This window comes from Bombus fervidus, chromosome 2 (genome assembly GCF_041682495.2).
Source record: "Bombus fervidus isolate BK054 chromosome 2, iyBomFerv1, whole genome shotgun sequence".
NCBI classification, from domain to species: Eukaryota; Metazoa; Arthropoda; class Insecta; order Hymenoptera; family Apidae; genus Bombus; species Bombus fervidus.
In genome coordinates, this window is record NC_091518.1 from 6,617,160 (window position 1) to 6,635,797 (window position 18,638).

At 34.8% G+C, this 18,638-nt stretch overlaps 1 protein-coding gene across 3 annotated transcripts in view; it reads left to right on the forward strand.

The window, feature by feature from the left end:
• LOC139993268 (uncharacterized) overlaps positions 1-18,638 on the forward strand; it is a 340,358-nt gene that overhangs the window by 84,694 nt on the left and 237,026 nt on the right. The window lies entirely within an intron of this gene.

The window sequence follows — 18,638 nt, forward strand, 5'->3', positions numbered from 1 at the left end:
CTAGCAATCAGACTTTAAGGAAACACACATTACATTCGCTTATTCGAGACATATATACACTTCTAACAATTTTTTAACTACTCACTTTAATCTAATATTCAAGCTTACAATACTATACACCATAGTTGAACGTATCTACACAATACGACTTTATCGTTTGAGTCATATCGACTTTCATTAACCAAGTCATGATGTCTCTACTAACATTTCTTGCGATTCTCTGATTTTGCATCGGGTTCGTTCGCACATCTTAATCCAGAGGAAATCTCTGCAGTGAGTTTTTGGTCTCGCGTCGAATTCGTCCATGCAAACTAAACTCTTCCTGCGATTCCCTAATTTTGCATTAGGTTCGTTCGCACTCCGCAGGTCCCTGATTTCGCAAAAGGTCCCGTCTGCATTTTCCCCAAGCTTCTAACAGCTACCCAATTATAGATCGGGTTCGTCTGTGCTGTTTTCCAACCTCCCAGCAGCTCCTACACTTCATATTGAATTCGTCTATACCATCTTTCCCAGTGACTCCTTAATTTTGCATCGTGTTCGTTTATACGTTTCAACTTTTTGCGGCTCCCTGATTTCGCACCAGATTCATCCGTATACTGATCAACATACCGCAATCATATTCCACAGAATTACCATCGCCGGGCTTTCGCGCTGCTCAAAGTTCTGGCTTATAACAACATAAATCAACATTATGCATGCATCAACATCTAGTTTATAAAAGTTAATACCAACAATAAGAAAGATTCACACAATGAAAACATCTCACTCGCAGCAGTATACCTGTAATTGTAAGACGCTCTTGAAGCTGTATAACTTACTGTACTGTATAGGCTATACAAACTATTTGTTATACAAACTATCTTTGCATTTGTTGCGGAACTAAATATATAATTTTGTCACACTCTCCACTATTCAAAAGATGTTAAAAACATTAGTTATATATGAACAATTATTAATTATCTATAATTAACATAATATTATTTGTCCTTCAAAAACTTTCGAAACCTACCATCACCTATTTTCGAAAAGCTCCAAAAGGTTTTTGTCTTCTTATTTTTTTCAACGATCAAATGACATCAAAATTAAAAATCAGCAAAAACAGAATTATTATATATTGTCTTCGTAATATTTCATGAAATTATAGAATGATCTGAAAAGAGAAGTATGTTCGGATTTTTAAACTCAAAGCTTTGGAAATCAACAAAATTTTTTTTCAAATGTCAAAGTTGAAAAATTGAACTTTGACCATAAAATACATTTTAATAGACCACTGTGCGCTGTTGACCAGACTCCACGAACTAGTTTTGGTAATTTCATGAAAACGACACCGTCGCTCGATGTACCATAGTTTCTGTGCAAATTCGGTAATTATGCCACCGAGAGATACATTTATGAACTATGGGGTTATCGTCACGGAGTATTGCTCCGCAATTAGTATGTCAGAAGCGCAACGCGCTGAATGAAACGAGATACTCAACTGCAGACATTAGTTTATCGAGCGGATACGGCGAAGCTTAGGTAAAGAGATTGGATATTACTATATTGAGATACCTTGTCATATATAGAACGCCATATAGTTTGGAATTTTTGCGGTATTTTCCACGCTCAAATCTTAAGTATGTAAGTTTTAAACATATTCTCCAAATAGTTTTAAGCTTCAATTATTAGCAAAATTAATATTGTAGAAAGAAGCTGCTTCATTCTGATATGTTCTTTATATTAAGACTCAATCCCGTTTTTTACCAAACTAAAAATTCCCGTTTTTTATTTTATGTTTGAGAAAAGTATAAAAGTACCACTGTTGATAAACGCGAGTTTCCACCTTAAGAATAGATATGCCAAAATTTTTCTTAAAATATTTATAAGAGAGAGTTTGGGACATGAAACCTCGAAGATGGCAGCGGAGTTAGCTGTAATGGCTATTCAAATGTAGGAATGTAGTATACTGTAGTATCGTGGACGGATTGTCTGGGAGATGCAAGAGTGTTTGTGTTGTCAACGTTGTCATGGAATATTGTCAGCGTATTTAAAAAGAACCGTTGTAACGAAATTAGTGAGTGACGAATAGTGACTGCGTAAACATAGGTTGACGAAGCATCAAACGATATTGTAACAATCATACCGTTACCACTACCTACTAGCACTATACCATTTTTCTACGAATTGGGGGTTCAGCCAGAATCAGATCGTGTTAGTATTAAATTTTCCGGTGCGCGGTGTGATAAAAGGCGATATCGTTGACCATTGAAATTAGGGTAGTGTATCGTTTGAAGAATAGTGTTGAAAAAATAAAAATGGCAAATGTTGAAGACGGACAATTGTCAAGTGAAGAAAGTTTGACGCTGGAAGAAGCGAGGAGTAAGCTCTAAAAGATGAATTTACCAATATCTGGCAGTCTCGCTCGGGCAACCGAGGCGAACAGATGTGTGTAAGCAAACGTGTGCTCCAGTCAAGTGATTCAGAGAAGTGCTACGAATAGTGATAGTGACAAACAATGCAACAGCAGATATCAACGATCAAGATTGCAACCAATGGAGAAAAATATTACATAAAAGGGTCGTCAGATTTACCAGGCTTACAGCAACAACAGCAAAATAATAACAACCAAAATGATATGGAAATAGAAGAAATGGAAGAGCAGCGGAGACAGGAGGAGTGCAGACACGACAACAAAATAAGTTACCAGGACGAAAACTGGAAGCTAGCAAAGACTAGCAAAAAACGTAAAATAATTCCAGGCACAAATGCTGCAGGAAACCCAGATACAGAAAAGCAGCGATGGCTGCAAGAATTACCTTTAAGAAACTCCTTCAGCTCACTAACGGAAGAAATAGACAATGACCCGACAAGCAAAACCACAACTAAAACTCCTTACATATCAAAACCACCACCAATATTTGTTGAGGCCCAAATAATAGACCCGCTTATTGATCGACTAAACAATGTAGTCGGGAAGGATAACTACACAATAAAACAAACAAAATTAGAACAAGTAAAAATTCAAACAAACACCCCAGAAGTTTATAGGAAAGTGATAAATGAACTAAAGGAAAAAAATGCTATATACCACACGTACCAACTCAAAACAGAAAGGAGCTATAAAATAGTTATAAGAGGTTTACATCCAAAAACTAACACAAAAAAATTAAGTGAAGAATTAGGAAAAATTGGCCATGAAACAAGAGCAATAAACAATATGACAAGATACGATACGAAGCAACCACTGCCACTATTCTTAATAGAACTGGAACCCAGAACCAATAACAAGGAAATCTATGAAATCAAAAAAATACTAAATACAATTGTAACAGTGGAACCACCACGCTACAAAAAAGATATACCACAATGCATGCGGTGTCAACAATACGGACACACAAAAAATTATTGCAACAGAAGCCCGGCATGTGTTAAATGTGCAAAAAATCACCTAACAATACACTGCCCATACACAGGAAAAATAGAACAAGTTAAATGCTATAATTGTAACGGAAACCACCCAGCCAGCTACAAAGGATGTGAAATAAGGAAACAAATACAACGTAAACTGTTTCCTCCACTTCGCAACAGATCACACAATGACCATCAACCACAACAAAGTATAACGGATAACGAAACAACATTGAAAGCACAAGAGGAACTAAACGCTATAAGCAGAAACATAGATCCCCAAGGTAAACGAAGCTACGCACAAGTAACTAAAAACATTAGCAAACCAACGCTTGCAATCAATCAGAATGAAAACAATAACATCGAAGACGTTACAGACATCAAAGAAATGCTCAAACAATCCATTAAAGGTATGGAAATGTTAGGAAAAATGGTAAGTGATCTAAACACAATACTAAGACAACAAGCACAACAAACAACAATCATGTTACAACTACTTACTAACTTGCTAAGTAAAAAATAGAGATGGACATTTTGAAAATAGCAGTCTGGAACTCCAATGGCTTGCAACAGCGAGCCCACGAAACTAAAATATTTTTGTATAAAAATAATATTGATATACTACTTGTCTCAGAAACACATTTCACCCTAAAAAACTACATGAAAATACCGTACTACACCATATACGATACCAAACATCCCTCAGGTAAAGCACATGGAGGAACTGCAGTAATAATAAAAAATGACATCAAGCATCACTTACATAGTCAAACAAATCAAGAACACCTACAAGCAACCACTGTCACAATACAAACCAATGACAATTACTTCCAGATGTCAGCAGTATATGCACCTCCGAGACACAAAATGACACTTAAAAAATGGGAAGAGTACTTCCAATCCTTAGGCGACAAATATATAGCGGCAGGAGACTTTAATGCAAAGCACACATTATGGGGTTCGAGAATTAGCACACCGAGAGGTAGAACATTGGAAAAATACATTAGAAGCAGCAACCTCAATGTACTATCTACAGGAAAACCAACGTACTGGCCGACAGACCCCAATAAAATACCTGACCTGTTGGATTTTGCAGTAACAAAAGGGCTAAATGTAAGCAAATTAAAAATAACAACCAGCCTCGAGCTTAACTCCGACCATACACCAATTATAATAGAATATACAAGCAAACCTCTACTTTATAACAAGTCAGAGTCGCTTTGCAATAAAACCACCAACTGGCAAACTTTCAAAGAACTGATCGAAAACAAAATCAACTGCAATATCCCGTTGAAAACACCTGAACACATTGAGCAGGCAGTAGCAACTTTGACAGAAATAATACAGGAAGCAGCGTGGGCAACCACCACCTATGAAACAAATAGCAGGCAATCAAAAATTATTCCGCAGGACATCCTAGACAAAATCAGGGAAAAAAGAAAAGCGAAAGCAAAATGGCAAAAACAGAGAACACGAGAAAACAAGAAAAACCTAAATAAACTTGCAAAGGAACTAAAGAATAAAATAAGGGAACATCATAATAACGAATTCTCAAAATTCATCGAATCACTATCCGCGCATGAGAATACCGACTACTCCCTATGGAAAGTCACTAACAAAATTAAGAAAACAGTAAAAACAATCCCAGCAATCAGAAAAATGGACAACACATGGGCTAGAACCAACGAAGAACAGGCAGAAGAATTCTCAAAGCACCTACAAAATATATTTTCGCCGTATGAAATTGATAACAGCATCCCTGGATGGCAAACAAATGAAGAAGTGGAAAATGCCAGCAACACAACTGATAAACGCTGCACCATACTCAGCACAACAGCGCAAGAAGTTACAAACTTAATTGAGGCAACAAAGACAAGTAAAGCACCAGGATTTGACTTGATCAATGGGAAAATCTTAAAAAACCTTCCCCCAAAGGCAATAAGACTAACAACGATAATATTTAACGCAATTCTAAGAATACAGTACTTTCCTACACTATGGAAAATAGCACAGATAGTGATGTTACCCAAACCAAACAAAAACCCACATTTAACTGCATCCTACAGGCCGATATCATTACTACCTGCGTTTTCCAAATTACTAGAGAAAATAATATATAACCGCTTAAAACCAACAATAGAAAAAGAAAAACTAATACCGAACCATCAATTTGGATTCAGGAATAAACACTCCACAATAGAACAAATGCATAGACTCGTCAATGAAATCTTACAGTCGCTTGAAACAAAACAATACTGCACAGCACTCTTTATGGATATCGAAAAAGCATTCGACAAAGTTAACCATGAAAAACTTCTTCAAACAATCAAAAAGCAATTTCCAGAACAAATCTACAAACTACTCAAATCCTACTTAAACAACAGAACCTTTGTAGTAAAAATAAATGATGCATACTCTGAAATTAAGGACATCAAGGCAGGAGTACCGCAAGGAAGTGTCTTAGGACCAATATTATACACACTATACACGGCAGATATACCAACAACTGTCAACAGTAAAACACTGACGTTTGCGGACGATACGGCCATACTAGTGAGGCATGCAAATCTAGAAACGGCCGCCGCACTACTACAAGAACACACTACAAAAATAGAAAAATGGCTGCAAAACAAACAAATAAAAGTGAACACCAGCAAGTGCAACCACATAACATTTACACTTAGAAAAGGAAAAACACCAGATATTCAACTGAACGGCGCCCACATAGCACAATCAAAGCAAGTCAAATATCTGGGAATAAATTTAGACACACGCCTTACATGGAAGCACCATATAAAATCAATAATAAACAGAATAAGTGCAAAAAGGAAGCAGATGTACTGGTTAATCAATAGAAAATCTAAATTAAGCACAATGAATAAACTAAATATATACAAAACAATAATCAAACCAATCTGGACATACGGAGTCCCATTATGGGGGACGGCAGCAATGAGTCACATAAGCAAAATAGAAATAGAGCAAGCAAAAATCTTAAGGACAATAGTTAACGCACCATGGTACGTCAGAAATGAAGACCTACGAAAAGATCTAAAAATTCCAACAGTCAAAGAGGAAATCGCTAGATACGCAAAAAAGTACAAAGAAAGACTTGCAGCACACCCAAACCAGCTGGCTGCTGAAACAAATAAAACCAAAATAGAAAGAAGACTGAAGAGGAAGCATCCCGCAGACCTCGAAATAGAGATGCAATAGGAAACCTAGAAGATGGAACCCCGCTGGGGGTAACCATCCACATGCTATATTTTATTTATTTCTATTTATTTTTATTTTTTATTTTTTATTCTTTTATTCTCTAAGCTATAACATTTTACCAAATGTCCTTCTGGACAAATTGTAAAAATTTAATAAAACAAATAAAAAAAAAAAAAAAAAAAAAACTTCGCAACAGATCACACAATGACCATCAACCACAACAAAGTATAACGGATAACGAAACAACATTGAAAGCACAAGAGGAACTAAACGCTATAAGCAGAAACATAGATCCCCAAGGTAAACGAAGCTACGCACAAGTAACTAAAAACATTAGCAAACCAACGCTTGCAATCAATCAGAATGAAAACAATAACATCGAAGACGTTACAGACATCAAAGAAATGCTCAAACAATCCATTAAAGGTATGGAAATGTTAGGAAAAATGGTAAGTGATCTAAACACAATACTAAGACAACAAGCACAACAAACAACAATCATGTTACAACTACTTACTAACTTGCTAAGTAAAAAATAGAGATGGACATTTTGAAAATAGCAGTCTGGAACTCCAATGGCTTGCAACAGCGAGCCCACGAAACTAAAATATTTTTGTATAAAAATAATATTGATATACTACTTGTCTCAGAAACACATTTCACCCTAAAAAACTACATGAAAATACCGTACTACACCATATACGATACCAAACATCCCTCAGGTAAAGCACATGGAGGAACTGCAGTAATAATAAAAAATGACATCAAGCATCACTTACATAGTCAAACAAATCAAGAACACCTACAAGCAACCACTGTCACAATACAAACCAATGACAATTACTTCCAGATGTCAGCAGTATATGCACCTCCGAGACACAAAATGACACTTAAAAAATGGGAAGAGTACTTCCAATCCTTAGGCGACAAATATATAGCGGCAGGAGACTTTAATGCAAAGCACACATTATGGGGTTCGAGAATTAGCACACCGAGAGGTAGAACATTGGAAAAATACATTAGAAGCAGCAACCTCAACGTACTATCTACAGGAAAACCAACGTACTGGCCGACAGACCCCAATAAAATACCTGACCTGTTGGATTTTGCAGTAACAAAAGGGCTAAATGTAAGCAAATTAAAAATAACAACCAGCCTCGAGCTTAACTCCGACCATACACCAATTATAATAGAATATACAAGCAAACCACTACTTTATAACAAGTCAGAGTCGCTTTGCAATAAAACCACCAACTGGCAAACTTTCAAAGAACTGATCGAAAACAAAATCAACTGCAATATCCCGTTGAAAACACCTGAACACATTGAGCAGGCAGTAGCAACTTTGACAGAAATAATACAGGAAGCAGCGTGGGCAACCACCACCTATGAAACAAATAGCAGGCAATCAAAAATTATTCCGCAGGACATCCTAGACAAAATCAGGGAAAAAAGAAAAGCGAAAGCAAAATGGCAAAAACAGAGAACACGAGAAAACAAGAAAAACCTAAATAAACTTGCAAAGGAACTAAAGAATAAAATAAGGGAACATCATAATAACGAATTCTCAAAATTCATCGAATCACTATCCGCGCATGAGAATACCGACTACTCCCTATGGAAAGTCACTAACAAAATTAAGAAAACAGTAAAAACAATCCCAGCAATCAGAAAAATGGACAACACATGGGCCAGAACCAACGAAGAACAGGCAGAAGAATTCTCAAAGCACCTACAAAATATATTTTCGCCGTATGAAATTGATAACAGCATCCCTGGATGGCAAACAAATGAAGAAGTGGAAAATGCCAGCAACACAACTGATAAACGCTGCACCATACTCAGCACAACAGCGCAAGAAGTTACAAACTTAATTGAGGCAACAAAGACAAGTAAAGCACCAGGATTTGACTTGATCAATGGGAAAATCTTAAAAAACCTTCCCCCAAAGGCAATAAGACTAACAACGATAATATTTAACGCAATTCTAAGAATACAGTACTTTCCTACACTATGGAAAATAGCACAGATAGTGATGTTACCCAAACCAAACAAAAACCCACATTTAACTGCATCCTACAGGCCGATATCATTACTACCTGCGTTTTCCAAATTACTAGAGAAAATAATATATAATCGCTTAAAACCAACAATAGAAAAAGAAAAACTAATACCGAACCATCAATTTGGATTCAGGAATAAACACTCCACAATAGAACAATTGCATAGACTCGTCAACGAAATCTTACAGTCGCTTGAAACAAAACAATACTGCACAGCACTCTTTATGGATATCGAAAAAGCATTCGACAAAGTTAACCATGAAAAACTTCTTCAAACAATCAAAAAGCAATTTCCAGAACAAATCTACAAACTACTCAAATCCTACTTAAACAACAGAACCTTTGTAGTAAAAATAAATGATGCATACTCTGAAATTAAGGACATCAAGGCAGGAGTACCGCAAGGAAGTGTCTTAGGACCAATATTATACACACTATACACGGCAGATATACCAACAACTGTCAACAGTAAAACACTGACGTTTGCGGACGATACGGCCATACTAGTGAGGCATGCAAATCTAGAAACGGCCGCCGCACTACTACAAGAACACACTACAAAAATAGAAAAATGGCTGCAAAACAAACAAATAAAAGTGAACACCAGCAAGTGCAACCACATAACATTTACACTTAGAAAAGGAAAAACACCAGATATTCAACTGAACGGCGCCCACATAGCACAATCAAAGCAAGTCAAATATCTGGGAATAAATTTAGACACACGCCTTACATGGAAGCACCATATAAAATCAATAATAAACAGAATAAGTGCAAAAAGGAAGCAGATGTACTGGTTAATCAATAGAAAATCTAAATTAAGCACAATGAATAAACTAAATATATACAAAACAATAATCAAACCAATCTGGACATACGGAGTCCCATTATGGGGGACGGCAGCAATGAGTCACATAAGCAAAATAGAAATAGAGCAAGCAAAAATCTTAAGGACAATAGTTAACGCTCCATGGTACGTCAGAAATGAAGACCTACGAAAAGATCTAAAAATTCCAACAGTCAAAGAGGAAATCGCTAGATACGCAAAAAAGTACAAAGAAAGACTTGCAGCACACCCAAACCAGCTGGCTGCTGAAACAAATAAAACCAAAATAGAAAGAAGACTGAAGAGGAAGCATCCCGCAGACCTCGAAATAGAGATGCAATAGGAAACCTAGAAGATGGAACCCCGCTGGGGGTAACCATCCACATGCTATATTTTATTTATTTTTTTATTTTTTTTATTTTTTATTCTTTTATTCTCTAAGCTATAATATTTTACCAAATGTCCTTCTGGACAAATTGTAAAAATTTAACAAATAAACAATAAAAAAAAAAAAAAAAATAGATCGTGACAAATACTGTCTTAAAACATAGGTTGGTTCAACATTGAGTTTTAAGGACGTCGAGGACGCATTAGAAACATTCAGTGGTGACAAAAGTGAAAATGTCGATGGATGGTTCGAGTCGTTCAAAGAAATTGCAGACCTGTGCATGTGGTCAGAAGCACAGAAGGCAATTTATGCGCGAAAACTGTTGAGAGGATCAGCAAGGATATTTGCGAGTTTCGAATGCCGTGCTAGGATTTGCCATGAGTTGAAGCGAGGACTAATTAAAGAATTCTCAAAAAAATTAATAGTCGGCAACATTAACTTTTTAATTTTTATATTTTACAAATGATTTAATATCTTATAGCGATCTTGAATAATAACTTCCTTTAAACATGGAACATATTACAAATGATTTTTTTCAGGTATTCGGTGTTAATATTATTCTATACTTCCTTTGATCGCTGTTTCAAAACTTCTTTTGACGTTGTTGTATTTTTTTCTAATTCGTCGTTCTAGTTCCCATAGGTTTTCAATCAGTTTCAGATCCGGTGACTGAGGTGGAGGGTATAATAACTTTGGACTGTTATATAATAAATATTCCTGACCTTATGTTTAGGATTGTTGTCTTAGCAGTACTTAAAAGTATTAGCAATGCCCATTTTCATTGCACTTTTGCGTAAATTATTTTTTAAAATGTTTAAATATTTATTTTTGTCCATAATGCTATCAATAAAAACTAATTCGCCCGTTCCAAATGTAGAAATACAGCCCCACATAAGCATGTTTCCATCATCGTGTTTTACAGTGGGTTTCATATTTTTAAATTTAATTTCTTCATTCTCTTTTCGCCATATTCTTCGCCCATCTGAACTAAGAACTTTAAATTTCACCATTAAAAATTACATCATTCCACCATGTATCTTCTTTTAGAACAAACTCTCGTGCACGATTTAATCTTTCCTTTCTATTTGCTTTGTTTACAAATGATTTTCTCCAAGCAACTCTTCTATTGTAACTGTTAAAGTAATAATATAATGTTTTATTAAATACAAAATGTATATATAACAGAATAACTATTTTATATGTAACAGAATAACTTGAAGTATTAACGTATACCACTCTATTCTTTTATACATCTCAAACAGGAATGAATTTGTTCTATTGCACATTCATTTATTCGACACATACGCGATACGCTCGTCTCGTGGCGTTTTCCTTTTGTTTTCTTCTCTCTCATTCCTTGCTCGTACAATAGAGATGTACATACATCTATTTTCTAACGGTGTTCTGCGTATGATTTGATGCTGCACCTTCTTTTTGTCTATACGACTTTTTTATTAGCATTATGAAAAATTATGAGTTGGCGTATATTAAAACTGGTATTAATTTTGCATGCCATTATGAAATGTGAATTTTACGAATATCAGAACGCAGTTGATGCTACGAGGCTTGATATAGTATTTACATACAGACTAGCATATTTGTAAACAAAGATAGCGCATGTTACAACCGTTCGCAGAGAGACGCGGTCGCGAGGAAAACGCGTCAGCGAGAGGCGTAAATTCTCGTTACGATTCGTATAATCGACGCCGCGAATTAGTCGTTCCCCTTGTTTCGGTTAAGATAATAAAGGTGGTTCAATGAATTTAACACTGTATTAACAGGTTAATATAGCTTGTATATTCAACAATAAATTGTATAATAATAAAAGCGTCACAAATTATTTAGCGATAAACACAGTTAATGCGTTACAGAAATTCGACCCGACTTTACGATATCTCTCGATGAATTCGTTAGACTAAGCGATTTTATTTTCAATCATCAGACCTCTCGATGTATATTGTTTGAATCTTCAAATGAGATTGATAGCCCTTAGATCAATTCTTTGTCTTCTCGGGGAGACAACCCCCACTACGCTCGGATCACGCCACCGCTCGCGCCGATGATCACGTAGGCCGATTTCTTTGTGAAATTAAAGAACGGACCGAAATCGACGTTTCTGGAACTCGCTGCTTGGCAACAACTATGCGCTCGTCGATACAGATACGATACGGGCAGATAAGACGATCCGTCTGCGACGCTGTAGGACCGTGAGCGACGGTTAGAAATACGATCTATACTAAGCCTCGTGGCGTAACAGCGAATTCTACAGTACAAAGTATCATTGTTTTTTCGTCCAGTCGCGGGGAGACGCGGTCGCGTTGTAGCGCATCAACGGGAGTCGTAAATTCCCGTTACGATTGCACGAATCGACACCACGAGCAGGGCGGTCCCCTTATTTCTTTTGGGATAATAGGGGTGATTGGTTTTTAATATAACTGGAATCCACAGTTATATAATTTATATCTATTCATTTAACCAGCCTACAATACTTATTACGTCGACAGATAGTGTTGGACTTCGTCGTGTCGGAAAGTACAATAATTGATTAATCCGAAGATTGATCGATTTGATGGATAGAACGCCGAGAACTTGACTTTTGATATTTATCGATGTTCGTTGAATTCGCGATTTTATTCGTCAGGGTTTAAGATGTCCGCGGTATTATTTTTGAAGAAAGACTAACTGCCCTAGCATAAATTTCTTGTCTTCTCGAGGAGACGACCCCCACCGCGCTCGGATCACGCCACCGCTCGCGCTGATGATCACGTATGTCGACTTCTTTGTGAAATTAAAGAACGGATCGAATCGACGTTTCTGGAACTCGCGGCCGGGCGGCAACCATGCGCTCGTCGATACATTGTATGTTTCGTCGGGAAGATGAGACGATTCGTGTATGACGCTGGAGGACCGCGAGAGACGGTTAGAAATACAATCCATATCAAGCTTCGCGACGTAACAATCATGAATGTTGCTGCATCTCTGAATCCGAATGTTAAAGTAATGTTAAAATCAGACATTGTTTTATTTCTAACATATTATTTACCAAATGTTGCAAGTTATGGAAATAAAAGTTATACTATTGTTAACTGGACACGGTGCCTTAATGTGATATCTGACCATGTATGGTTTGTTTTTTTTGTTGTTGTAAACGAAATCGTAGTGGGATAAAATTAAAATTTGATGGTATCCGGATATTAAAATGTTGCAAATCAAAGTTAGTTGACTTCAAATAGGATATGTATTGATGTTATTAGTTCTTATGTATATGGTCACGTAAAGATCAAGTGGAGGTCAGCTTTGTCTTAGTAGTCATTTAGAATATTAATTGATGTACATAGCTCGAGATTCTCTATAAAAAATCATTAATCCACCTATGTCGAAAAGCTATTGATTTAATAGATATTTTAACTTTCAATTTGTAAAATTTATGATATGAAAGACAAGGAAAACAAATATAAAAGTAGTACTCTGCGTCTTTCCATTCAACTTTTATCTGAAACATTTTCCGATATAATCAATAATATCCAAAATATTTCAGCTTAAATTCTTAAGTGATTCACCCTTATAATATATAATAATAGGTACTTGCTTTAAAGTGGCAGGTTTTAGTACATATATGACATATAATATATAATATGTATAATAATATGTTCATCCATTAGTATATATTGAGTGATTTTTTGATGAATATTTTTTATTAATAATTGGAAATTACGTATTTGTGTATGGACTCGAATACTTTATAAGTAAAGGAATAACTACCACTTGTTATGAAACGACTATACCGGCCATTAGAAAATCCAGCCAGTTTAAGTAAAATAAACTTTAAAAATTAAAAATAAAATTTACTAAAATTTCATACATAACGAAAATTTGTATAAAAGAAAACTGTAAATCTTAATGGAATAATTGCTACAAAATTGAACTAATATTTTTAAATATTTCTAGATAAATAAATTTCATTTAATGAAAGAAAACAATTCGAAATGTTCAATACATTAAAACTCAAAGAATACAAAACTTATATGAATATTTACACCCTAAGTTGATAGTAATACTGCTAAAAAATTTTCTTTGTTATATATCATAAGGTTTGTGACAGGTATCAAATTTTTTATATCATGTTAGAAGGAAAATTTATGGATTTAAATGATCTATTTTCATATAATTATAATTCCTGATCAATTTTCAATTTTTATATAATTTTGGAATTTCTATTCTACTAATAAAATTTCTAAATATTTTACTTTCTTAATGTCATGATAGCTCTTGTATAATATTACATTGTACTATAATAATTATATTATTTATTATTTAATATTGTATTAAGATTAAAGCGATTCTGTTAACAAATACATAATTAAAATCCTGAATACATTTGAATTTGATTTAGAAAGATTGTAATCAGAATGTAACAAATCTACTAAAGTAGGGAGTGAAATGACAAATTGAACAGAAATCGGTTATCCAGTACAACGGTCTCATTCACGATGATTTTAGAACGTATTGGGTGGGTCAAAGGAAACAAATTCTTCTCTTTGAGTTGCCGATCACGTTGCTTTTCAACAGGCAGTGCCCATTTTATGTTCGGTGAAGTGCGAGATTATTCTACTTACTCGAAAAGAGATGATTTAAGAACTGAGCACCTATCTGGGACCATTTTCGTGTTTTCTACTAAGCCGAAGAATAGTTGATTTTTAAAAAGCTATTTTTCCTCTCCATAGGAAAACGGAAGAATATATTTTACACGAAGTGTATGCTGCATCTATAGTGAGTTTAGTTTATCTCGCAACGCTCAAATATCTCAAAAAATATGAATGATAGCGAAAAAATGTTTCAAAGAAAAAATGTGTGATATCGATGGAAGCCTTCGAAACATCTTATGAAGGTAATGTTAATATTTTTAAATGAAAACCTGCATCTTCTGTTATATACTCTTGTATCTGACATTGAGACGTTTCCAAGATAGTACAATGTACAAGTCTTGGAAAGTCTGTCTTTTGTGTCATTCGCTATCAAAATATCAACATTCAAATTCGGTATACTGCCAACATTACCATTATCAAATAAGCGAAGACACATAAAGATATTTCCTATAAACCTACTATTGATATAGCATTGCCTGAATTCAAGATCGCAACTTTCTAATGTATGCAAAACAGTTAATCAGTTTAGGTAATTTCTTTCAATGCTTTATTAAACTCTTTTTTTTTAATTCCTTTCAATCGCATCGAATTCTTCATCATTAGCGACAAAATTGATACTGTTTTAGATTGAAATCAAATTTTAAACTACAGACCAAGGTCTTTGAGGAATTTGCATTTCATTCGTATAATATGTAGTTGATTGCCAGTGGTTGATTTTCGCAGAAGGTGTGGTAAAGGTGAGTCTGTTTCATCGAGGATACGTCGTGAGTGATTTTGGTCCGTGAGTCCTTAACTGGGACATTACAAACATTAATTGACATGTGGTGGTTGGTAGAAGTCATATTAGTTCTTCTTCTTACATTTCAGATTTTATTCCTTTTATTTTTCTTTTATTGCTTTCTTGCATGATCGATAAAGTTGTTGTAGAGAAATGGAGCTGATAGTTTAGTGCTTCATTTTATATAACTACGAAGTTAAATTACGTGGTTTGACAGAATCAATATTTAAATACGATAAAATTTTACATGAATATTAAATTTTATTACATTTATTAACATAATAAAATATTATGCTATTCACATGAAAAAGCCATTAGTACTTGCAGAGACTTTAATTTCAATCTCACAAAATGGTAATCTAATTATTGGGGCCATTTGTTGACTCCAATTACTGAACATATAATGATCCTATCACAATTCTGTTATTGTTTGAAGGACTATGGAAGTTGACGAACTTACATTCATGTTGAATGATTGAATCCTTCTAGTAAATGGCTCCTTCTGATTATTTATTTACGTGTACCTATGAGTCATGTACACATTGCTATACTTTCTTTACTTTTTCATATCTCTCTTCTGATACTCCCATGCTTTATGAGACAAAATGTCCCATACTTCGCTGGAATTGGAGCCTAATTGTATGAGTCATAGTATAACTCTGATTTCTATTAACTTAATCGGATTGTCTTTTAGCCAAGAACTTTTATAATTGCGAAATTAAAAATTAGCCTGGATTTCATCACCCTCGGTTGTGGAAAAAGAATGCGTAAAAACTTGAGGGTGCTATAAATTAAGTCCTCTCCCGTATGGTGTGTGAGCAGGCGTCAACGTTTTGCGATTGCACGACGCCAAGTTTTTTGGAGTAAAACCATGCGATTTCGTCATTTCCGAATCTGCAGAGCGTGCTATAGACGCGACTGCTTTGAATTCGCTTTTAGTATTTTCTTACAGATTGACGATCTAAATAGCGAAATAATCTGTCTTCTGCAGTTAATAGGCTAAAATTCCAGTGTATATTATACCGTTTTCTTCAGTATGTTACAGAGTAATACAGGTTATATGACTACTACACAGCGATTCTGTATGATATTCTATGTTAAGTTTATTAAAAACGCTAAAAAATATATCGTTTTTCATAACATCATAAAATAGATCGTGAATTTGTATGCGTTTATAGGAAATTTTAAGGTTCCAAAAGTTGCATAGAACGCATATAAAGTGCAAAACTAAATATGTAAAAGAGTATTTAGTCTAAAAATAAATCTTTGTTTAGGTATTATTTTTTTAGTAGTGTTTATAAAAATATGAATTTGCATAAACATTCGCAATGTAGTCATAAAATTCGTCTAATAGCAAACTCTGACAATTTTCACTGTAGTAAAAAATGTATACTCATAATTATATTCATTAACTTGTATACAGAGAATTATTTGATCCGTTCTGCCAATTCTTTCTAATGCTTTCTAATACCTTTCTTTAAATGTGTTCAAATGTCTAAAAATTCATCCACTATAAATTATTCAGATCAGAATAAATTCCTTTTATAAATATTTCTGAAATATAGTCTAGTAATACTTATCGGATCCAGTGATCACAGTGGGAATTCAATAAGGCTAGTTTCGTTCAATGACTGACTACTTTTCGTTTTATGTACATACGTAGTTCAAATTCAAACTCTACGCGATGGTAATTAATAAGCAGAAGCATTCTCATGTTGGAACAACACAAAATTTGTTACCTCATTACTGAAGTTACGGAACTTCGGAGCACTGAAAATAAAAAGATTAATGTTATATCTTAATAATGTATCTTAATAATAACTAATAATTTTATAGTACACTGTGAAGGATAATATATGCCTACAATTGAGTACTTTATACTTCAGTACGTTGTAATACTGAAAATAAGATATATTCAAAATCAATAATTTTTACACAAATAATTTAATATATCTTTATAGAAAATTATTAATTGCATTAATTAATACTCTTTGTAGTATTGTTTTGTCACATGAGATATAGAATATAAAAAAAGTTCGGATAATAAAATTAAGTAAGACAAAGCTTCACGAGTAAATTTAATTAACTTCAGACAACGAACAATGTTTAAAGTTTTGTGAGTCATCTGTTGTCCGGAAAATTCGTGCCGATTTTAGGTGGCGTTAAAACAAGTCATAAATTCTGAAATGTAATATGTATGTAAAATGTATGTAATGTAAATGTAGAGGTGTACATATTCTAAAAGGTAATATTTCAAACACCTTTAGAAAAAAGTTAGGACACATTAATTCTTGTTAGTTTTATGTGCTCTTAAATATGGAAGAAAACAAAGTACACTATAAGCACTTGGTGTTTTTCTTTTACCAGAAAGGTAAAAATACCATACAAGTAGCAAACAAGATATGCGCGGTTTAGGGTGACGGTGGTATAGCTGAAAGAACTGTGCGGGTTTGCTACGTTTAAAGCTGGTGATTTCAATCTTGAAGATCAAAAACGCCTGTGTAAACCCTCTACCACTGATGAAGATCGGTGTTGCGAATTCTCAACTCAGTAACGATCTGTCAGGTTGCAACTGATCGGTCGATATCGCAAACCGTGAACTCTATTAACCCTCAAGGTGGAGGTACATTAAAGATACAGAGTACTGTTAGTTGATTTATTTGTACTGTTTAGTATAACACGAAGAGTAAGACTGTCTGATAAGAGTAAGGCTGTTTGAAGGCTGGTAGAAGAAGCCTGGTCTCTTGAAGCGCCTGGTCCTTATATGTCAACTCTTAATCCACGGGGTGTCCTTGTCACCGTGGTTTCTGTGAGGTGGGAATCTATTCCTTTCAATCTTGTAACTGTGTATTCTCGTGGGCGCATTTCCTCTGGTGTTGCTGATTGATACTAGATGCTCACTTTATAGCGGACCCATCAAGCACTTAGGATGTCAATTAGCCTCTTGATGAGGTCCGCATTGTAAAGTTTATAATTTGGGAGGTAGGAATTTTAGATTTTTCCAAAAAAGGCAGATGTGCTGTCCGAGTCATAAACTGACGACCACTCCAAATCCCGAACAATCGGATCAAAGTACTGATCGGGAATAACCCACGCTATACGACACGTGAATTAGCAGAAATGAATTATGAAAATCCACCATCCACGAGCATTTTGTGAAGCTTGGCTATATAAACCGTTTTGATGTATGCGTTCTCCACGATTTATCGGAATAAAATCTGATGGATCACGTTTCCATTTGCGGCTCGCTCTATAAACGTAACGAGAAGACACCATTTTTGAAGCAAGTAGTGACGAGGGATGAAAAATAGATTATTTATAATAATGTTGAGCG